The following is a 23,889-nucleotide window of genomic DNA, read 5'->3' as shown; positions in this document are numbered from 1 at the left end:
TCAGCTCCTTCCACAAGCATGTGCCTTACAGGGTCACGGGGTTGGAAGCAGCTGACCACACCTCACCCCCCAGGTTTAATCAAGTCAGACTGAACAGGCAGGAATCAGGGAAATAAGAAGCTGGTGTGTCTGCTGATATTCTCCATCAGGATAAATAAGAAAGACGTTTTGACAAGTGAAGGAAAACAGTGGGAGTAAAGGAAAGTACCTTCAGCTCATCATGGAGCTGACCCCAAGAGTCAGAGCCAGCAAAGTGGCTGCAAACGGTATCCAGTCAGGAGACAAACTCTGTTTACCTTGGCAGTGTCCTACCACTACTAGGGAGCAGACACTTTTAAATAGGGAGGTTTCATGCTTTTCAAAATGTAGATTTCCAACTTGGGGTGGTTTTTTTTTAAATAACTCCGCCTTAGAACACGTAAGAGCCCTAGTTTGCCACAGTCCCACCACTCCCTACTGTCTCCATGGCAAGGAGGATTTTCCTTCCTCTCACTATCCTTGTACTTAGAGAACTTCTTATACAAAACAAGGATCTGTGCTCAGCTGTCAAAGGTGAGAAAATGAAAGCAAAATCAAGAGGCTCTGGGGTTTTCTTCACTTGGTTCCCTTGCCTGTCTAGCCCCTTTAGACATCCAAACTGGTGACCCTGAATATATGTCTCAACCCCATTTGCTAAACAGCTAAGTCAGTGTGCCCTGCATGACTCAATCTAGAAAAGCAATGGCAAGAGCAGAACCTGTGCCCATCCATGAACTGGGCCTTAGATTGGAACCAGTGCTCACCTGGATCCATTGATACAGGCCTGGAATCATGTCTGTAACTGCTCCTTCATTTTTATCTAGAAAGAAGTTATTATAATAATAATGATGACCGAGAGCAACTGTGTAAATGCTGTCACTCAAGAAAGTCCCATTCCTAAGTCTGATGTACTCACAGAACAAGGAACCAAGAAGCAACAGCTCTGCAGGACCAGAGACCTTTCAGGACTCAGAGAGGCTCCCACTGTTAAGATCAGGGTTGGGATGCCAGGCTGTAGGGGAAACTGGGAAAGAGACGGTCCAGGCGGCATATCGGGTGATTTTAGACCTTCCTGATCAAGACCGAAAATGCTCCCCAAGCCGGTCTGTCAAGACGGCTGTAGACAGACCAGCTGCTCAGGAGGGCCATTAGGTCTGCTGCATGCCAAGCAGATTACAGAAACCCCACAGCCACAGAAAAGGGAAAGACAGTCACATCATCAGACGCCAAAACCACGTGCCCACCACAAAGCTGGGTGCTTCACACGCATCACAACCACATCAAGTTGTCTCCCTAAAAATAACCTACAGCTGGTAGATCTTAGGCTGGAAAAATGGTCAAGGGAAAGTTAGGAGGTTTGCTTCATCACAGTCTTCCACCTACAAAATTCCTGTAAATTTATGTAAATTTTCATCTATGAAAATTCACCCAGCTTCTCATGCGAGATTTCAGAGTACTAACCTTACCCTCTCATCCATAAGCAGTTCTATAAATTCTACCTCCAAAATACACTCCTGAAGTCCCTCTGTTTCTGCCCATCTCCCCAGCCACCACTCCTGGGCTAGACACCTTCAGTGGCAGCCTTCCTACCTGGCCTGCCTCCTGCACAGTGTTCTACAGACGGCCCAAGATCGTATCATGCCTGCTCACTCTGCAAAGCCTCCTGTGGCATGAAAAACTCATCAGTAACAAACCTAACTGGTGTCCATGAGGATGTGGGTTCAATCCCTGGCCTCACTCTATGAGTTGGGGATCCGGCCTTGCCGTGAGCTCTGGTGTAGGTCACAGACACAGCTCGGATCTCGCATTCCTGTGGCGTAGGCCAGCAGCTATAGCTCCTGATGTGACCCCTAGCCTAGGAACTTCCATATGCCATGGGTACAGCTCTGAGGAAAAAAAAAAAAAAAGACTGTCCTGAACACGGACTTCCTGGGGCCTCCCACTCTGTCCCTGACTGCCTCCCAGCCCCTCGCCCGCCCACCCTGGCTGCACCCTTTCCCTTCTCTGAGCCCCCACCTCTTTTCCACCATGGGGTTTCACACACCTGTTCGCCTGTCCCTGAACTTCTGTCTGCCCTACTCCCTGCCTGGCCAGTGGCTCCTCTCCTCAGAGACGCCTCTTGTATCTACAAACCCAAATTAGGCCCTTCTGTTGGTCTTTCCTGTAATGTACAAACTTTGTCCTTAGATGTATGGGTGGGAGAATGGCTTAACATCTGTCCCCTCGCTGGACCATACGCTCCTTGAAGGCAGGGTCATACCAGCCACCCCCATATACACAGTACATGACTGACACAAAAGTGTCGGCACAAAAGGCCCAGCAAAAATGCCTCTTCCCCATTTAAATCTCTTAATTAACCCCCCACCTCAAAAACAGAAACAAAACACAACAAAAACCAGGGAGCAAGTCTACAATAATGTAATCTAAAAAGCTATCACAATCTCAAAAGCTATCATAATAGCTTGCTGTGCATGAAAGGGCTCTATCTATTCCTCTCTGGCCAGGCACGAGGACAAAGGTACATCACTGAGGCTGTGCTTCCCACATCTCCCATCTGGTACCTTGCAGACAGGTCGTTAATCAATTATTAATTGTGGCAGCCACCGCACTTGCATCACTTAAGATCCATCTTCAGAAGGGATGCATAACTTTCTCCACAACGTCTGGTTCCATTAAGAAAACGCCTCACATACAAGCTGCAATCAACACAACTCTAAGAAAGGTCCAGCAGGTTGGCCGAACAAGAGGCGCTACTGTGGTGACGTCCTCCCAGAAGGCACACCCAGGCCAGGGTGTGTGGGTGGGGGGGCACAGATCGAATGGGCTCAAGCAAAGTTTTTGTTTCTCTATTGCTACTGCAAAAACCAGTATTTGCAAAATAAAATAGGGATAAATTCTTCTGAGGCACTATTCTTAAAAAAAATAGTGCAAATGTTTAAACAAAAGATGACATTATGTGTGTGAATGGAGTTTCATTTCTAGCAAGTATATGCTAATTCACTGTTTTTCATTCATTTACTTTGCTTAAATACAAACTTATATATATGTATCTAAACTACCTGCTGCAAGGGCCCTTTGAATGTATGTGAACAGTCCATAGGTTTTTGTTTAACGGACCTAAATAGTTTTTCTTCACTGGGAGGTTATGTTCCCACGATAAGCTATCCTCAAAATGTTCACCAATGCTACCAGGTGGAAATGTTTTGTAAATGACAAAACACTAATAAAGTGAAAGGGGAACATCCTCACACCTAAAACAGGAAGCTCACCATAAAGCTTAACCACAGTGTCATCTCTTTGTAGCCAAGTTGAACTCCAGCTCCCCCTTTCAGACTTTTTTTTCATCAGTTCCTGCTCTGATCCTCCACTGGCTCCCTTGTCACCAGGCTGCTGCTTTATACCTCCATCAGGCCACTTCTCGGTTCCTCTCAGGGGCTTTCACTGGCTGCAGCCACAGTCCAGGCACAGAACTGCTCTCTCCTCTCTGTGCTAATTCATTCCTTTTTCTGTCACCCCCCTGTCAGGTGGGTGTTTCCTAGCTCACTTTCTCCTGGCCCAACACCAGAGTCTTCACTGCAAACTCACCATTTCAGCTTATTTTGAATGGAGTGTTTTTCTTTTTCTGTACAATGCTGTGTTAGTTTCAGGCATACAGCAAAATGATTCCATTATACATATACATATGTCCATTCTTTTTCAGATTCTTTTCCCATGGAGGTGATTACAGATTGAGTAGAGTTTCCTGTGCTATACAGCAGGTCATTGTTGGTTACCTAGTTTATATAGAGTAGTGTGTATATGAATGCAGTATTTCAGAAACTGAACTTTCCTTCACCTCAAAAGAAGGGAACCTAAGACACTCTGGAAGGAATGGGGGAGGGGCCTGGTGCTGCTTGCACAGTCTTCCCCCCACCCCACCACCAACCCCGGTGGCTTCCCCTCCCCTTCACAGTGAGAACCCCAGGCCTTTCAGCCGCAAATCCTTTGCTTTCCCACTGAGCCTTTGCTCAGCCTGGATTCTGCCCTACAGACACCTGCTGAGTGTGCACCTGACCAGTTATCCTGCCAGGCACCAGAGGACTATTATCATTTACATTAAAAAGCTATAACCACAATGCAAAAACACTCTGAATAAAGAGAGCTAAGGATCTGTTTCTGCCTTTTAAGAACATATATATACACACACACACATACACACACACTCATATATATATATTCCTTAAAGGCAGAAACTAAGTCCTAAAGAACATAAACAAGTTTTTGATGCCTATAGTTGATGATGACTATAGTCAATAATACTGTGTTGCATATTTGAAACAGCGGTAATAACACAGAATTAAGAGTAGCTCTTAAAAGTCCTCAATTACAAGGAAACTATGTAAGATGATGTGAACTTATCTGTGGCAATTATTCCACAATACATACATACATCAAATTACTGTGCTACACACCTGAAATATAAAATAATGTTACAAGTCAATTATACCTCAATTTTTTTAATTAATGAAAGGAAAATGGTAAAATCTAAGGTCTGGGCCATTTTTTAAAAAAAGTTGTTTATATATATGCATTGAGATGAACCAGGAAAAGTGAAAGTCAAAGGAAGGAACTCTGGTCATGAGACTCAAGGAAGCCTTCGCAGTGGAGAAATGATGCTGAATTGGGCAAAATAAACAGACATTTTCTAGTTTGGGGCAGGGGCTGTGAGGAGAGCATGTAAAGCCACACTGTCCAAATCAAGCACTGGAGGTCACCCTCTTCGTTCCTGACACATCCTAATCATCCCTTTTAGAGCATGGGACCCTCCTCCTCCCTCCTAGGCTCCTATGCTCTTCCTCAGTCCTTCCATCTATACACAAAATAAACTCCTCAGGACTCAGCCCAGGGCCAACATCTTCCACGTGCTTTTCGGATCACTCCAGACCCCAGAGACCTTCTCCTTGCCAGACCCTCTGATGAAGGTTTGTTTCATAACGCTGGCATTTTATTTCAGATTGTTTTAGTCCCAGGTCCTGTTTAGTTTCGTAGCATTATCGCTTTGCTCCCAAGTGACTTGGTTTGCGTGTTTTATCTCAACACACCAAAAGTCAAGCTTTAGTGATTTGTCATACGAATGAACGAGCATACACAGGAGACAACTTATTGTACAAATGACAACTAAAAACTTTTTTAAGAAAGGTATCTGAAAAAGAACCGATGTGGGAGTTCCTGCTGTGGCTCAGCGGTAATGAACCTGACTAGTATTCATGAGGATGTGGGTTTGATCCCTGACCTCGCTCAGTGGGTTAAGGATCCTGTGCTGCTGTGAGCTGTGGTGTAGGTCACAGACACAGCTCAGATCTGCAGTTACTATGGCTGGGCCACAGGCCAGCAGCTGCAGTTCCCATTTGACCCATAGCCTGGGAACTTTCATATGCCGCAGGTGGCCCTAAAAAGCAAAAAAAAAAAAAAAAGAAAGAAAGAAAGAATGGAATGGGTGTGTGTATATGTGTATAACTGAATCACTTTGTCGTACAGCAGAAATTACCACAAAATTATAAATCAACTATATTTCAATAAAACTTTTTAAAAAGTAAAAATTAATTAGAAGTTTAGTTTAAGATACAAATCACAAAGGTACTGACTAATGAAATATACAAATGGTAGAGCTCACCTACGATTCTTACAATGAACTTAAAAATACACCTATTTCTCTTTAGGGCAGGAACTTTTCTTAATTCTGTCTTCACGAGACCACCTTCCCACCAATTCCTTTCTTAGGAAACAGACTGAGAGTTCACTGCAGAGATAGACCAAGCTTAATACTTCTTTTGACCCTGATACTGTCCAGGAAAGTGGTAAGTAAACAATTCCAGTCAAGGTCATCTGCAGAAGGAACCCATCAATGTGCCTCACAACTTGAGAACATAATAGACAGCGGTTTTAAGCTCATCTTCCTTCCTACTGAACAGTTACACACCCAGTAGAGCAGAACCCAATCCATCCATTTGGATGCTTCAAAAATCTCTATTAACACATTCTCTGGATTTTAAGGCACTCTACGGTGTAAATGAGGTTACTTAGCATCTTGGGAAAAGCTAAATGCATTCTAAGTCTTTTTACCACCAAGCCTCAAGTACAAACTCCACACCCACCACTCTTTGCCACTTTAACCTTTTTTGAAATCTCAACTAAGCTTATTTTGGCTAAGGACTGAGACCAAAGCCAGCCAGCAGCATCTACAGACCAGCTCCATCAGCGGGAGACCAAAGACCCTGCCCGGGGCAGGTCCTGGCTGAGACCCAGTAACCCTGCAGTGACAGTGAGTGGTGGGCAAGGAGAGGGCCCAGCTGAGCAGGTCCCCACCAGGCTGCCCTCCTGGACTTCCACGTTCTGCAGTCTCAACAACAGCAATGACTGGACCTTCCTTCTAGTAAGTTTCCACCCCAGGCCACGGACAGATGAAGAATGCCCCTCCAGGCGGATACAGGTGTATATAAAATAAATCCCAGGTTGCAGACCCCATCCATGACGACAGGATAGAAAAGGCAGAGGGGCAATGCCCTCCAGAGAGCCCCGACCTCGAGGAGACACCTGCAACCGACCCCACAGGTAGCAGCGCCTCAGGTACGACCCCCCGCGGCCCCAGCGGGCTCAGAGCGTGGGGACCCCGGCCTGAGAGGACACGACCCCGCCGCCTGGCGCGGGGCCCGAGGGCCGCTCTGGGCCGCGGCAGTCAGGCCGCCCCCCGCCCACGGCCCGGGCCGTCGAAAGTGAGCGACTTGTGGGCAGCGCCTCGCTGGGGAGCCGGGCGAGTGCCCGGCGACCAAAGAGAAAAAGAAAGAGGCGGCACCGGCGAGGCGACTCCCAACCGCCGCTCCCCCGCCCCCAGCCCCGCCGCGGGCGACACGCACGAGCCTCGGGCCGCGGGGCGCGTAGCCACCTGGCGGCGGCGGGCGCCCTCCTTACCCGGAGCAGAGCCCCGCCGCCCGCAACGCCGACCCGGCGACAGGCCAGGCGCGAGCCAGGGTTGCAGGGCTCCGGCGGCCCAGCTGAGGCGCCACGTGCCTGGTGGTGCCCGGCGGAGGTCTGTGTGGCTGGGGGGAGGGGGCCGGGAGAAGGGGGCCTCGGGGCTGGGGCGCCGCCGGCGCGCATGCTCCCGCCGCACCTGCTCCCGCGGGTGCGCCCCGAAGCACGGCAGACTCCGGGTCCGGTCTCAAGTGCGCGGCAGTGGAGGGGCGGCTGCGGTTTACTCCCGAGGAGGTCTCTAGAAGGAGCCCCGAAACCTCGCTCCCGCCGGCCTGCCCCGCCCCCTGCGCCGCGTCGAGGAACGCTCACCCCGGCTTCACTCCTGCTCTCGGGGTTCACCTGCCTCCTCTGGAGTCCTCTGCGTCCCGCGACTCCTCCCAATTTTGCGACCTCCTCTCCTCAAGGTGCCCCTTTACCGCTCTAGAGTTTGCTCCACGCGCGTCCGCAGAAGCCATTTCAAAATGAAAGAAGACTGTTTTCACCTGGACCCAACAAATGTTCAGGAAGCCTGTTCCAGCTGCTGGAGACGAAGAAGGAAAGTGAAGGTACTGTTGAGTCCCCTGCCCTCATGGGACTTTAGTGGCATCTTACTGGGTTTCTTTGTTTTGTTTGTTTTGCTTAGCATCTTACTGGGTTTCTTTGTTTTGTCTTTTTGCCTTTTCTAGGGCCGCTGCTCCCGTGACACATGGAGGTTCCCAGGCAAGGGGTCTCATCGGAGCTGTAGCAGAGCCACAGCAACGTGGGATCCGAGTCAAGTCTGAGACCTACACCACAGCTCATGGCAACGCTAGATCTGAGCGAGGACAGGGATGGAACCTACAACCTCATGGTTCCTAGTCGGATTTGTTAACCACTGAGCCACGAGGGGAACTCCAGCATCTTACTGGTTAACACGAGGCTTTCCAAAGCGTTGTCGCCGGTTTGGGGAGGAACTTATTAGATCATTTCTTTTGGTTTATAATTAAAAGTAGCCGGTAGTCGAAAACTGTACTGTGTGACTTTACGATGGAATCTTCTTCCAGGAGGGTGTCTTGTGTATAAATTCTAGTATGCAGATAATAGCTGGTAGGTATAAAATAAATATTAGTTTGTTGCTTCCAGCAAGAAATTCAAGTTTAATACTTTCAACAGTAATTTCCAAAATGACCTTTTTGATTTGTTGTTGACTGCCATAAACCCAGAACTAAAACTGTTTTGTTTTTCAGGTGAGACTGATCCTTTTGTAGAAATATAATTCATGTTGTCGTTGAAGATCGAAATATAAAACCCTTTGCTAATGGAATTTTTAAATTAGGAACCATGGTCCTAGAAATTTACAAGTACAGTGTTCTGTACTCTAATCAGTTAAGAAAGAGAGATTTGTGTCAAAAAGAAAAAGGGAAGCAAGAGAGACCATTTAAAGCGGATCTAATTATTATCATCACATTTTAACATGTCCTAAGATAGTGATTGGCTTTATTCAAGGAACACTCCATTTTGCAACTCACTACATTTACTTTTTCCAGGTTGGGTTTTTTTATTCCATTTTTGTATGTTTTCTATATACATGTTGTTTTATAAGCATGTATGTTATCTTTTTCAATTAGAATTCATTTACATTGCTTTATTATTTAATCAATAACGAGATTGGCCATTGACACAGATTTGATTTTAAAACTCAATTATTATTTCCCAGCATATACTTAGGACTATATGTAAGAGTTAAACACAAAGCAAATTCCTTTACCCATGTGAGTGTAATTGAAGAGAAGTTTTCTCAACAGCATCCTATGCTTGCTTAACATTCAGATTGGCCAACATTGCAGCTAAAATTATTTCCTTGGTCACCATTTATCTTCAGTAGTTATTATCATAGTTTATTTTCATATAAGTGCCATTGTTGATCATTCTGCCCATACCACCCTATATTTTCTCTGATACAACAATATTTCCCTGAGTGGACTGTCCAACATTAGACTTCCTTTAATGGGTTTAGATATAAATAATTGTATAAAGTTCTGCTTAAATGCAATTGTTAGTTCAGAAATATGCTATGTAAATAATATTGAAGAATTAAAACTAAATTTTAAAAAAATATACCAAAAGTTTCAAAAATACGATAATATGCACATTATACTATTTTGAATTAATGACAAAATCTGTACAGAAATATTTTTATTTTTACATTTGTACTTTTTTTAGTAGAACAAAGCAATTACAGTGTAAAAACACATTTCCAGATGTATTTCCTTGAATTTTTAAAACTCCAGTTTCTGCGCAGTATTTCTGATGATACTTAGAGTCTATGTAAACTGAACGGGTTAAGGCCCCTTCCATTAATATGCAAACTTTACTTCCTAGTACAGCCAGTATGTAGTAAACCAGTAGGATTTGGAGAAGAGCATGAAGACTGCAGAAGGAAAGCTATTGATCCCTTTCATCTTATTTTCATAGGTACTAATGGCATACCCATGCCGTCTCCAAGGTGAGAGACAGAGAAAATGCAAAATAGAAAATTCAGAGGTAAGCAGTCGTACTTTCTTGAATAGCTGTATGCCCAGAATAACTGCAGCTAAACATGCCTTCTCTAAAAATAACAGGTGGTATCACCTGGTGAACACATGGTAGGTGTTGGGAAGGGTGGTTATAATTCATGCCTCTGCCATTGACCCATCTCAAAAGAAACAAGCGGCTCTACAGGACGTTTTTCACCACCCTGCACTTAAGGGATCACCAAGTTCAGGGTTGGGGTCTGCGTCTGAACATTGTAGGTCCAGAAACTTGAGTTTGTTCGTGTTCCCAGAAGTGATTGGGCTAAAGAAACCAGCCAAAGACAAGAAGGCCGATTTTACTGGTGGACGTAAGTGCTACCATTTTGGGGTCCTTGGACTCTTTAATGGATAAAATTGCTAAGAGGCTAGACGCGGAGTTCAGGCAAGGCTTTATCGGGGCTGCTTCTGCAGAGGAGGGAGAGAAACAGGCTCTCCCTCATTTGCTCTCCAGGAGCTGGTCCCTTAAACGGGGTGAAGGTGGGGACGGAAGAGTGGCTTAGGTGGTCTGCCCACCAGCGCGGTAGTGCTGCACGCAGGGATCATGAGCAGGACCCTGCTTCACTCCCTGCACTTTAGAAATGGCTGCTGATTTGCACTCTTTTGTATCTAATTGCCCTCACTGCACATGCGTAGAGGTGCAGTTATTTTTAGTTCCTTCCAGTTTTTCTTTACATTCTGTCCATGTGAATGCACTCCAGCACAGGGTCCTAGCCCCAGGTCCCAGTCTCAAGTGCTGAAAAGATGTGTGTCTTGGGGTCAGCACCATCCCACCACCATAGTCTACCCTGGAAGGCAAATGATGGTTAAAGACTACCGAGTGACTGAGACCTCAGACCGGGAGAGCTGCCTCCTCTTAATGGGCAGTGTGGACAAGTGACAAGTGTGTGATACCCTGGCCCTCACAGAGGGATGCTCCAGCCAGGAGGCCCGAAGCCTCGGTCACCTGGATGGGATACTGCTCACTGAGGTCCAGTTTCCGTTTGCATTCTGATCCTTGAGACGTGCCCTGGTCACCTTGACTGGACCTGTGAGCTTTAAAAAACTCCTTTACAAACCATCTCCTGGGGAGGGCGCTCCTGCAGATTGTGAAGCCTTAGGCAGGAGCCCTCGGCTCTCAAGGCCTTTTCTGAATGTTGAAATATAACCTGTCTTCAAGGATTCAGCTCTCAGGAGATCTCTTCCATGAAACGTTTATCCATTTTCTGGGAGGATCTTAAACATAGTTATTTATAAGTCCTTTCGAATGTTGTTCTCTTATTTGTACTTAATTACTGGGAAATTCATCTTCTAGTTTTGGCCTGTCCGCCGTTCTGCTCAGTGTTCAGCATCCTCCAAAGTCTTTGGGTGAAATCTGTTCTCACCTCTCCCTCTCTCCACCGCCCTCCCTCTTTTACCTCTTCCTGGGCCTCACCTTCTGGTCCAGATTCCATCTCCTTGGCAGCCTGGGCCTTCCATCGCTGCAGGGATATGAGGGAAGTGCGGGCACAGTCACCAAAGCAGTGAGCCACTTGGCCCGGGTCCCATACTTTCCTCCTTCTGGCTGCACCTCAAGGATGCAGCAAAAGTATTTTTCCAGCTGGTTTGGGGCTAAGAGAGCGCCCAGCCTATTTTTAGATACTGGCTGTGGCTCCAGACCCCCATCATACATGAGATGTTTCTTTTTTGACAGAAATGTGGCTGCCATTCATCTCTGATATTTGGGACCCAGAAACTCCAGGGTTCAGCCCCAGCATCTCACTGTGTGCTTGTGTGTTTCCAGAGCATGGAAATGACTGCCTTATCACGTTAATTTGTTTCAGTGGCTTCATTTGGACCAGGATGGGTCCTTCAAAAATGAACTCAGTGATTTTCCAAGGTCCCATTTCTCATTGGACTTTACTTCCCTCTCAGCACCTTGCACAGTTCTTTGCACAGGAGAAGTGCTCAAAAAACATTGCTGGAATTAAAATCACTTCATCATGTGCAAGGGGAGGCCAAGTGAACGCTCATCACGAAAGTCATTTGATACAAGCTTAACCACAATGAGTGTTGGGCCTTCTGCGTTGAGGATCCCAAGATTCATCCCTGTTTATGGGTGTGGAGTGGCTGGGACCAAGGGTAGGCATGTTAAAACCATTGCCAGAACAGACCATTACCAGCTGCTCAAGAAACACTGGAGAGTGACAAGGCTGATATGAGAAGAGTTGCCATGTCTGCAGTTCAACCCTAAGAAGCTATTTATTATTTCTTATCCGTGTTTCCATTATCATATCTTTTGATTTTTCTTTCTCCCTCTGCCTTCACTTATTGTCACATTGAAATATGTGCAAGTGGAGAGTTCCGTCATGGCTCAGTGGTTAACGAATCCAACTAGGAACCATGAGGTTGCGGGTTCGATCCCTGGCCTTGCTCAGTGGGTTAAGGATCCAGTGTTGCCATGAGCTGTGGTGTAGGTCGCAGATGCGGCTACAGCTCCAATTAGACCCCTAGCCTGGGAACCTCCACATGCCATGGGAGCGGCCCTAGAAAAGGCAAAAAAGATTAAAAAGAAAAAAGAAATGTGTACAGGTAACCAGCCTCTTTGTCTGGAGTTATAGGCTTACTCTAATCACCATCCCATTTCCCAAGCTAAATATTTTTTTGTATTTTTTAAATATATTTTTTATTTTTAAATCAACCCTTTTTGTACAGTCAATTTACAGTGTAGTGTTAATTTCTGCTGCACAAGCAAAAAGATTCAGATTATATATATATACACACACACATACACATGTGTGTGTTATCTATATCTATATATACACACTTTTTTTTTTCTTTTTATATTCTTTTCCATTGTGGTTTATCGTAGGACATTGAATATGGTTCTCTGCTCTGTGCTGGACAGTAGGACCTTGTCCCAAGCTAATTTAACTTCCCCTCCTGCCCACCTTTTATGTCTTTTTCCTTTAGTTTTGTCTCTGTTTAGTGCCAGCTCTTTGGACTCTGGCACATAGAGTGACCCAGAGAGGCTCTTAAATAGCCTGTCTAGACACACAACTTGATAACCTCCATCTTAAAAAAAAATAATACCTCTGAATCTTACATTGCCCTTCTGAATCTTAGATGACCTTACCACGTGTTCCAACTTAGCACATCAATCTTAAGACTCGTGCTGGCTTTTATGATAGCGTTCCAGTCCCGGGGCCAGTCTCGGCCCTCTGCTCTCATCTTTCCACCACAGGCTTTAATTTAAGCCTGAAAATGAACTACCACCAAGATAAATGAATAGCAAACATGAATCAAAAGGGAGGACTTTGACTTTGTCACTAACGGTCTTAATAATCACACTAATTTGTCACGTGTACAGGTGCCCATAGGCAAAGCATCATGCAAAGCATCATGATTTGCGTTTCTTGAATTGCTTCATTGTCTCCTCAGCGGGCAAATAAGTTCTTACACTCCACGTATATTTTACTACTTCTACTATATTCCAAGAGTATTTTCAAAATTCAAGGCAATAATCTTCTTCGTTAGAGGCTTTAGTCAACATTTATCCAGGTCTTTCTTTTTTATTGTTGTTACATTCCATAGTAAACTATGAGGAAAAATTTTAAATAGCAGAGTATGCAAATTATAGTTGTACAATACTGACCTTTTTTTTTTTTGATCATATTGTCTATGCTCCTGTAGTGTTTTTTCTAAGTGTTTCATTTGGTCTTAACATCATCTCTCACCCCCTGAATAATTAGTATCATTTATTATTTTATTTTATTTTATTTTATTTTTATTTTTTAGCTGCACCCAAGGCATATAGAAGTTTATGGGCCAGGGGTCAAAGCCATGCCACAGCAGTGACCTGAGCCACTGCAGTGATAACACTAGATCCTTAACCACTAGGCCACAAGGGAACTCCATTTTTCTTATTTTATAAAAAAAAATTATTATCATTTCTATGGTTCTCATTTGTTTTCTATGTTTTGTTATTGATTAGGTTTCACTGTTTTCTGACAATCTGGCCTTCAGGATATCCTACCTTAAATAACCAGATATCTGACAGGAAAACATTTTAGTGGCAATTTGTTCATAGATCCTCAAATAAAGATATGATAAAGCAAAAGTTAATACTCTGTGTTAGTTTCATGAAGTATGTCTAGTGTTTGGAAAATGATTTCTTAAACTATGCACTCCTTTCTAATAAGTATATACATCCTTTAACTTGTAGAAGATTTACGGATTGTATTTTCTTTGTGAAATAAGACATTTAAATGCAAAATAAAACATTAAATAATAAACATTAAATAAAATGTTGAATGCAAAAACACTGTCATGAGCAAAGCAAGTATCAGCCTGTCTCCCTCCTGTTATGACTTAATGTCTTTATTCAAATATGCTCACTCAGTGTACCCTTGAGCCCCATTTCACAAATGGGGCTTAGTCCCGCCCCCCGCACACACTGGGAGTGGGCAGCCATGGGCTGAAAGTATACAAACCCACGGGCATCTTCCTGGAACATCAATTTGGCTCTAGATTTGGAGGGAGAGAGAAATAAACTATTTCACTGATGATTAAAATATGTTATTTTTATATTAAATTAAGCACGGATACATTATAGAATAGATTTCAAATGTGCCTGGATTTTTAAGATAAATCCAGGTGACTTCCAAAATAATTTTCTAAAAAAATTGTTCACACTGTCTGTATACCAGAGAGCTAATTTTATTTTCTGATGTTACTTTTCTGTTAGAATTTTACCTCCTCCCTAGTTTCATGCTTGCATCCATGTAAAACAAAAGATTTTTAGCCAGGGAACTAAGCTAGACTGTTTGTAGGTTATGTGTTCCTTCAACTTGATGTATCTTGACCCAGGTGGAAGATTAATCTTAGACATGGCACAGGATTTTCTACGGAGTCCTACTAAAAGACAGGTAAGTAGCTCTTGGTGCCACGATTGTTATAAACTCTTATAGTTGCTACTGTGTGAATGGATGTAACATTTTATTGTGCATAAGCTATCTTCTTTACAAAATAAAACAAACAAACAAATCAACAGCTATTACCATTGTAAAATTTTAACATAGTCCAGACTGGGTGTATGGATTAGGGAGAAATATTGTTTCCCAGTTCATCACGTGGTCACCTGCCTGGAGGATGAACCATGTCAGAAGAGAAAAGGCAGGTAGTTTCTAATCACAATACATGGGCACAGACCTGTCTTTTTATGCATAGAATCATGTGCTGTCGATAAAACCCCTGTGGTGTTGTTTTATTCATGAATACAGGTCAACTTAGGCAATTTTGAAGGAAAGAATAAGAATCCAAGGAAGCCACCTCAATTCATTTCCCTCCAAATCCTCTTCTTATCTTTGCTAAATAGTGTTTTTTTTTATTTTCCATGGAGGAAATCAGGAAATGGCATATTGTGCTCTGGCAAATTAATTTCCATGTGTCAATGTAGTTTTCACAGTGGGCATTTTTACACTCTGCTTTATAAAATTAGTTTCATTTCATATTTTCATGCATCAGCCACACAGTTGATGTTTTTAGAGCCCTGTAGTGATCTTCTGTTGTAATAGGACTGATTTTGGTTGGCCATCTCCTATTCTCAGCCATTTTGGTTTTCCCAGTTATTATTATTATTATTATTTTTTGCGGTCATAAGTAGCATCAATCTAAATATTTGTAAGTAAATAACTTTTTAATCTGTATATTTCTTTGGAAGATGTTGCATAATGTAGGATTCTTTGTGTCAAATCATGTCTAATAGTTTCACAGTTCATAATGTCTTTTTATTTTCCCAAACTAAAACAATTGAAAATGTGACCAGGAGTTCCCATTGTGGCTCCATAATAACAAGCCCAACTAGTGTCCTTGCGGATGCAGGTTCGATCCCAGGCCTCACTCAGTGGGTTAAGGATCCAGCATTGCTGTGAGCTGCAATGTCAGTCACAGATGCAGCTCGGATCTGGCATTGCTGTGGCTATGGCTGTGGCATAGGCCCACAGCTGCAGATCCAATTTGACCTGTAGCCTGGGAACTTATATATGTCACGGGTGTGGCCCTAAAAAGACAAAAGAAAAGAAAAAAAAGAAAATGTGACCAGAAACAATTAAAATATATGTCACTTAAAACAATTTGTCATTCTCAGATTCCTCAGATCCCCACAGTGACATTTGTAATTTCTATTTATTTAATAAATAGGTGTTTAATGGTATCTTAATGTTGCCAAAACTTGTATTTATTAAATAACACTAGATAAATGGATTAATCAGCATGATAATTTTATAATTGTAGTTCCCCATTATTGAATACTCCGTTCATTTCCTTTAACAATTTATCAAATGGAATTGGAGTGTTGGCTGTTAAAAATTTGTCTCAATTATTTGCATGTTTTAGAGAGAAAGCTTTTATTAAAAAAAGAGTATCAGATGTATCAAGCACTCAGAAACGTATAGAAAAGAATATGAAATATACTCTGAAACACAGGGGGAGAAGTAAAGTACAATTGATGTAGCAGAAGCACCCGTGTAACCCCACTCCATCCCGCCCTTCCTAGAGCAAAAGTGACTGCAACCACATGCATTTTTATACTATTCCTACATCTATATGTAAACCTAAAAGATGCATGTTTTCCATCTTTTTTTTTTTTGGTTCTATAATAAACTTGGGGTCATAAAGATACTTTCCCCCGGTTGAATTTTACTCTTGAGTTGAATCCACTTGTGCTGAACTGTGTCCCCATGGAACCCACACATTCCGGTCCTAACCCAGTGACTGCATTTGGAGATAGGGCCAAATGTCTTTAAAGAGAGTTCATTAAGGCAAAAGGAGTTCATACGGGGGGGGGGGGCGGTGGGGGGAATCCAATAGGACCAATCTCCTTCCCAGAAGAAGAGATCAGGAAACAAAAATCACACAGACCTGCTGGTGACCATGTGAGGACACAGAGAAGGTGGCCATTCGCCAGCCAAGGAGAGAGGCTCAGGAGAAACAAACCCTGCTGATACCTTTTCTCCCTGTTTCATGCTCCCTGGGCTACAGCATCTGATGGAATTCAAGCCTCCAGATCTGTGAGTTGGAGATACTCTGTTAGAGCAACCCTGACAGACTGATACATCACACCTCATTAAAGTATCAGTCCCACTTCGAAGGATCTGCAAACTCTCTTTTCCAAGGGCCCAGAGCTTGGCTTTCTGGGCCTCCTAGCCTTCTCCTAGGTGGAGCTGAGAAATGCCCCCCCCAAGAAGGTTAGGACTTAAATAAACATTCATAAAATGCCTATTGTTGGAGTTCCCATGGTGGCTCAGTAGGAATTAACGAGTCCAACTAGGAACCATGAGGTTTTGGGCTCGATCCCTGGCCTTGCTCAGTGTGTTAAGGATCCGGCATTGCCGTGAGCTGTGGTGTAGGTTGCAGACGCGGCTCTGATTCTGCGTTGCTGTGGCTATGGTGTAGGGCTGGCGGCTATAGCTCCAATTAGGCCCCTAGCCTGGGAACCTCCATATGCCTCGGGAATGGCCCTAGAAAAGACAAAAAGACAAATAAATAAATAAATAAATAAATAAATAAGCCTATTCTGTGCCCAATACTAGTAAGAGTTAACATTTACAAAGAACATACTGTATTCAGGTGATTCTTCCACTCCCTCCAAATAGACCTGCAAGTAAAGTCATCAGCCAGAGCCCCACAGCTGGAAGGTGATGGAAGCAGATTTGAAGGCAGACAGTGACTGCTCAGCCCCTGTGCTCTGCTGCTCCTCCTGCCCCCGAGCTTCCTGGGAGGGTCCTGGGGGTCTCATTGTGGAGTGCCAAGCTCCTGCCACTTCTGCCCACTCCAGTGCTGCAGAGTTGCGTGTCCTTGCTCTGTGCATTCTGATGTGGCCTGTGCTCCTTGCCATTTTCCGTGTTCCTTCTTTCACAAAGATTCTTCTTCACCTGTTAGGCAGGGAGAAAAGGGCTTTGCTATTTTGGAAAAGAGGAATCTTACATTCAAACTGTTGTTTCCTTACATTCCACTGTTTGAAATACTTGAGCTCTTTCCTGCTACACGTGGGTTAATGTTACCTACTCTATATTAACCATCTTTTGGAAGCATAATAACCATCTCAGAAACCTCACTACCCATCACCCTCCTTGGCTCCTTATAGCATCTCCTCTTTGCATACATTTAAATAGAATCCTTCCTCCTCTTTTTTTTTTTTTTTAACAAGTGGATTTATGCTTCCTGTGTTACATTATCTGATGTGTTAACAGTTCTTCCAGAAATAATGATGCTGTAATAGCGGGTCCACTCCTCAGTCTCAGAGCTGCATCATGGATTATTTTTGAAAGTGGACGAAAACATCAAATAGCTCAGTCTAGTATACTTTCATGTTTGGGAAAAATGACTCAATTTTGTTTTACTACAGCCTGTGTTTTTAAAAATACCATTATATGCTTATCCTGTGTTTTATACAGACCTGGACTATGTCTGAGAATGGCTGTGAACCATCTTTACAAGGAATTTTATGTCAGTGGAACAGTATGTGGTTGGTGATGTGTGCTAATAAATTGGAATCTGTCCCTATTTTAAGGCACCCCGCAGCTACTATTTTGGCAAATATATTCAGACATACCTTAACATTTTATCACAGATAATATTCCACTGGTATAAGAGGCAGCACAGCATAGAGATTTAGTCTTGGGGAAACAGAAGACCTTGATTTCTGAGTGACCTTGGGCAAATGTCTCAATTTTCCTCTCTATAGAGGGGGGCTTATACTGCCCCCTATAGTTAATTATAAGGATTAAGCCAAGCTATCCTTTTAACCCTTTTAACTTGACACCTGGTAAGTAACAAGCCTTTAATAAATATTTGCTGCTATCATGATTGTGAACATCTCAGAAATCATCATGCATAAAATGTAAATTACTCCATGACAACATGACATAAAGTGTAAATTACTCTGTGACAACATGACATAAGCTGGTACTTTGTTGATATCTTTCTAACTGGAAGGATCATCAGCAGGCAAACAGGTGGACACCGAAGAAGAGGGAAGAGTGTTGAAAGGCTAAGAGAAAGAAAAGGCACTGGAGGTAAAAGAACTCACAAGCAGCAGAACAGGTGTGTGGGGCCACACTAGGCAGGATTTGCAGGCACCTTCACTCATGGATCAGGACTCAGAACAGGGTTGTATGTATGCATGTGGAGTTGTGGAGCTGCTGCTGTGTGTGTTGTGAAAATCAAGGTCCTGCCATCAACTCAGCCTAGATTTGAGGTGTAAATTACTCAGGATAAAGCCAGGGAAGAACTCATCTTGTGCAGTAGTTTTCCAGCTTCAGCCATAGTATCCTTTCTTGGTTTGAAATCCATTCCATAAACCAGAGAAAAAGCAGGGCTGTTCTGATCCTGCCTGAAGAGCTCTCTCCACAGTCACATCCCCCTCTCCAGTGTGGCCGTGAAACTGGGTAGGGGTCCCTCTGCTCCTGGACCCCACACTCGAGAGCCTGGCTGCCCCAGCCCTATTCTCTCCAGGAGCCACTGATCTTGCTTCCTCTCTTCCTTCCCCTCCAGCCTAAATAAACCACTTTCTAGTTTCAGGACTATCTGTTCTAACTACTTCCTAGGGACTCTTAGTCTCTGCAAGATTTATGTTCTTTTGTAAAAAAACAGCCAGCCATAAACCTTCTGGGGTTTCCTGGTCGCCCCCCCCCCACCCTGCCCGCTCCCAGGGGGGCCTGAGCAGGGATGAGCTCCCAGCATCATCACAGCTGAGCTGGGGAAGCAGGGCAGGGGAAGAAGGGTGCCATCAAGATATCTAATCAAGTGGTTTCCTATTTATGAGGCAGTGATTTATATTTTTATCTGTCTACACCATTAGACCCTAAATTCCATGGAGACTGAACTCACATGGGTTTCCCCTTTGCCACTGTAACCAGGAAGCTCCGACAGTAACTGGCCAATGGTAGATTCTCAGTCAAAACAGAAGAAATAAGTAAAATGCTAGAGCCACACAGAGGATGCTCTAAAAACCACTCATTTGTCCAAATCTTGGACAGAATGACAAGGACCATCTGGAACTGCAAGTTCGTACTGTCTAGCTACTTTCGAAATCTCTCTACTTTCTCTCAAAATTCTCCTATGTCTCTCAGCAGATTTTCTAATGCTTCTCTCTCAACTATCAGCAGATACTACCTTGTATCTTATCTAACTCTTCCCTTTTTTTTTTTTTTTTTTTTAAATCCAAGCCTGGGCTGTAACAATGCCAGATGCTTAACCTGCTATGCCACAGCAGGAACTCTTTATCTAACTCTTCTATTTAAAGATGTCTAATGAAGAACAGACTTGTGTTTCTCAAGGGGGAGGGGGAGGGAGTGGGATGTACTGGGAGTTTGTAGGTAGTAGATGCAAACTATTAACATTTAGAAAGGATAGAGAGGTTCTTCTTCCTGCTCCCAGCAGCCCTGGGAGCTATTTGCTTTCCTGTAATAAAGACCTTGCTTGTTGCTGCCTTTGTGTTCATGGAGTTCATTCTTCAACTGTGTGAACAAGAACTGGATTCTGGTAACATCTTTCCGGCATCACTTCCTTTTCCTCGGAAAGGACATACACGCAAGCAGGCGAACAGAACTGAAAACAGTCCGGTGCGTGGAAGACATCTCACAGGCTATTGCAGTCATCCAGAGAAGATACAGTGGAGGCTGAATCAGGGTGCCGACAAGGTATGAGCTGCAAAGCCTGGATTCCAGAGGCATTCAGCAATTCATATCAAGAGAGTCCACTGGCTTTGTGAACTGGAGTTTGGCACTTGCCGTCAGCCTCTACTTGGAGTAAAACATGAGCCACTGCAGCTGCCGACCTGCAGCACCTCCTCAGGAGAGCTCAGAGTGGAGACCAGGAGTGAGGCAGTCTGTGCTCTGGGAAAACTGGAGGAACAAGTCTTCAGAAAGTTAGACATTTTTAGGAGAAGATTTTATGAGCCCAATTCTTGCATCTCCTCATGTCTAGAAAAACGCTAAAAATCTCTCCATGGTGACTGATGTCTGTGACTAGTAGCAACCTTCACGAGACCAGCAGAGAACTTCTATAAAACGTGTGCCTTCACTTCTATGACTTGTACCCTGATAGTCTCCCTTTCCTCTTTGGAGCTGGTATTTCAGAGCTCTCTGAAACCCTGCCTCCTGGGCTGTATGAAGCAGACAAAACAAAAGATATCACAGTCATCTGTGAGGACAGCCACTCCCAAGGCTGGGCCAATGAGCCCTGAGGGAACTCAGGAAAGAAATGAAGAAGACTGGCCCACAGCTGAGGTGCCTCAAAGGAGTGACTCCGCTAAGCCTAGACCTTCACATCTTCCCATAGAAACTGGTTTTCTTTAATCTGGTTTTCTGTAGATCTTTTGTTCCTGCTGCTTCCCTTTGTTGCAAAAAGTCATATATCCTAGCTTCCTCCCTCACTTCCTGGGAGCGGTTTCTCAGGGTTCCCTGAGATGCTGTCTCTTGAGCTTAAGTCCTAATTTCACCCCAAACAAAACTTAATTCTCAAAAAAAAAAAAAAAAAAGAGAGGGGATAAACAACAAGGTCCTACCATATAGCATAGGGAACTATATCCAATCTCCTGAGATAGACCATGATGGAAGACAATATAAAAAAGAACTACATATAATCGAGTGACTTTCCCATACAGCAGAGATTGCCACAACATTGTAAATCAACTATACTTTACTTTTTTAAAAAAAAATAGTGAAAGTAGGAGTTCCTTTCGTGGCTCAGTGGTTAACGAATCCTACTAGGAACCATGAGGTTGTGGGTTCGGTCCCTGGCCTTGCTCAGTGGGTTAAGGATACAGCGTTACCATGAGCTGTGGTGTAGGTTGCAGACGAGGCTCAGATCCCACATTACTGTGGCCTGGTGTAGGCCAGTGGCTACAGCTCTGATTCGACCCCTAGCCTGGGAACCTCCATATGCCGTGGGAGCAGCCCTAGAAAAGGCAAAAAGAAAAAAGTAAAAGTAATAGTCATGAGGTCATGAGCATTTCTTCCAAAGTGCTTTCTGTAGGAATGGCTAATCAGTGGCCATCTCGCTCTCAAGCAGCTTTTTGTACACGTGAAAACACCCAGCTCATCCCTCAGTCAGCTGTTACATGCATCAAATAATTCCAACTCTCACAACTATTTTTTCGCAAACCTAATTTTTCATTATTCTTACTTTTCATTGTGATTTTTTTCCTTTGGTTTCAGGCAAATATCTTCATGTGATTAATTCCATGTAATGAATTACAAGAATTCTTCATGAATTAACCTCTGCTCTACATTCCTTCTGCAACACATACTGGCACATCCTCACAGCACACTGATACCCGGGGCCTGGCTCAGAAAAACAGATCAAGTTGAAAGCCTGGCTCTGTTCCTTCCATCTGTATGAATCTGAGCAAGTGACAATGTGGTGCAGTAATCATAGTGCTGACCTGGGTGGTTTGTTGAGATGAATGAAGCAATGTGTTTAGCACAGAGGCAGAAACAAAGTATATATTCAGTAAATATCAGGGATTACTTCCGTGGTTGTTATCACTATTACTATTATCTTTCAGTCACCGTGTACTCAAAGGAAATTTAACACCTCTTAAGTCATAACCCCTGCAGTAGGGGAGAAAGAAAAGCAGGTGGTAGGAAAAGGAGAACAGTGGTCAATGGAGACTTTAAAGATTCTAGCCTGCTTCATTAATCGAGTCTAGATTTTTATCCCCAAGTCTAGCAAGGTGCCTGGTTCTTGTTAGGTGTTCAATAAGCATTTGCTGGATTGGATTAATCCAGTTTAGCCTCTCACCATTTATATAACCTCTCTCTCAGCTATCAAAGGTGTGCGCTTTTTTTTGTTTTTTGGGGTTTTTTGTTTGTTTGTTTGTTTGTTTGTTTGGTCTTTTTAGGGCCGCACCAGAGGCATATGGAGGTTCCCAGGCTAGGGGTCGAATCAGAGCTGTAGCCCCTGGTCTATGCTACAGCCACAGCAGCACCAGATCCGAGCCACATCTGTGACCTACATCACAGCTCATGGCAACATCAGATCCTTAACCCACTGAGGGAGGCCAGGGATTGAGCCCTGTGTCCTCATGGATGCTAGTCAGATTCGTTTCTGCTGAGCCACGATGGGAACTTATATCAACTTGTTTTTTAATACAACTTTTCCCACTTACCAGCCATGGGATGAAGAGAAATGTAACTGATAATCTGAGTTTCTGAGTCATCATGTATCAATTGATTATGATTCTAGAATCATGGGTTGAAATGCAAATTGAACAAGGTAATGTACTTGGAATTTTCTATGTGTTCAGTGATGTCCTCTGATACTATTGTTACACAAAGCATGGCAGAAACACAGTGATGTCCCCAGGAAGTGAACTTACACAGCCTGAGATGCTAGCTCTCCAAAGATTTTAGTAAGAAATGTTTTATATATTATCCACTGACCTTCGTATTTAACAGATAATTGCAGGGGCCGCTGTGCAATTCCAATTTTGGAGATATCAGAAGTTTTTTTCTTTTTCTTTTCTTTTTCTTATTTTTAGCAAGTGCCTTTTCTTTTTCTTTTTAAGCTGTTAAATAACCACAGAACAAACTAAGCATCTTACTGGAGGGACTTCCATGGAGAATCTTGTCCCCAGGGCAGCATTTTACAGGCACTTATGGGAATTCTAGAACTGTTGCTAGGTGAATTGTATGTCACAGCCCTGGGTCTGTCTGCAGGGGTGGCAGGTGACAAGACCCCATGCAGATGACAAATATCTCCATGTCCACTCAGAACACATTGCTCCAAAGTTTGATGTTCATAAGCTGCGTCACACCAGACTGATTACAACCCTAAGTGCCCAGGGCAGCACAAAGACCCAAAACTGATCATGGAGCAGCTACACAACCATGCTGTCGGCTTGGCCATCCTCAAGTGTTCTGCAGGGTGGCAGAGCCATGTGGCTGAGATCTGACATCCCAGTGCTTGGCCAGGTCCAGGACAGCATGCCCGCTTCCTCCCTCATGCTGACCTCCTAGGGCAGCTCCTAATCAGAATTAGATGGTTCTTCCAGCCACACAATGGTGTGCCCTTAATTTATGCTGTTTTTCTGTGTTACATTGACTACTTTGGGGTCCTACTAGTTGTTTGTTGCTCAGATTTCCACTCCCCCAAGAAACCTGTGGCATCAACACAGATGTGAATGCCTTACATGTAATACCAGTGAGCGCGACCAACCCTGTCACCAGCCCTCATGGCCAAGGTCATCTCGAGAAGGTAAGGAGGGTTCAGTTTTAGAGGATGATTAAATAATGGTACATCACCGGAGTTCCCGTCGTGGTGCAGTGGTTAACGAATCCGACTAGGAACCATGAGGTTGAGGGTTCGATCC

General features: G+C 43.8%; 1 long non-coding RNA gene across 1 annotated transcript; it reads left to right on the top strand.

Moving 5' to 3' along the window:
- Positions 1 to 6,992: 6,992 nt before the first annotated feature.
- Positions 6,993 to 14,987, top strand: LOC125134442 (uncharacterized). The gene is made up of 3 exons (XR_007136634.1): positions 6,993 to 7,571; positions 9,460 to 9,528; positions 14,382 to 14,987. It is a non-coding gene; the product is annotated as an uncharacterized LOC125134442 (long non-coding RNA).
- The last annotated feature ends 8,902 nt before the right edge of the window (positions 14,988 to 23,889 follow it).

This window comes from Phacochoerus africanus, chromosome 8, assembly GCF_016906955.1.
Source record: "Phacochoerus africanus isolate WHEZ1 chromosome 8, ROS_Pafr_v1, whole genome shotgun sequence".
NCBI classification, from domain to species: Eukaryota; Metazoa; Chordata; class Mammalia; order Artiodactyla; family Suidae; genus Phacochoerus; species Phacochoerus africanus.
This window is presented reverse-complemented; position numbering and strand designations above follow the sequence as displayed.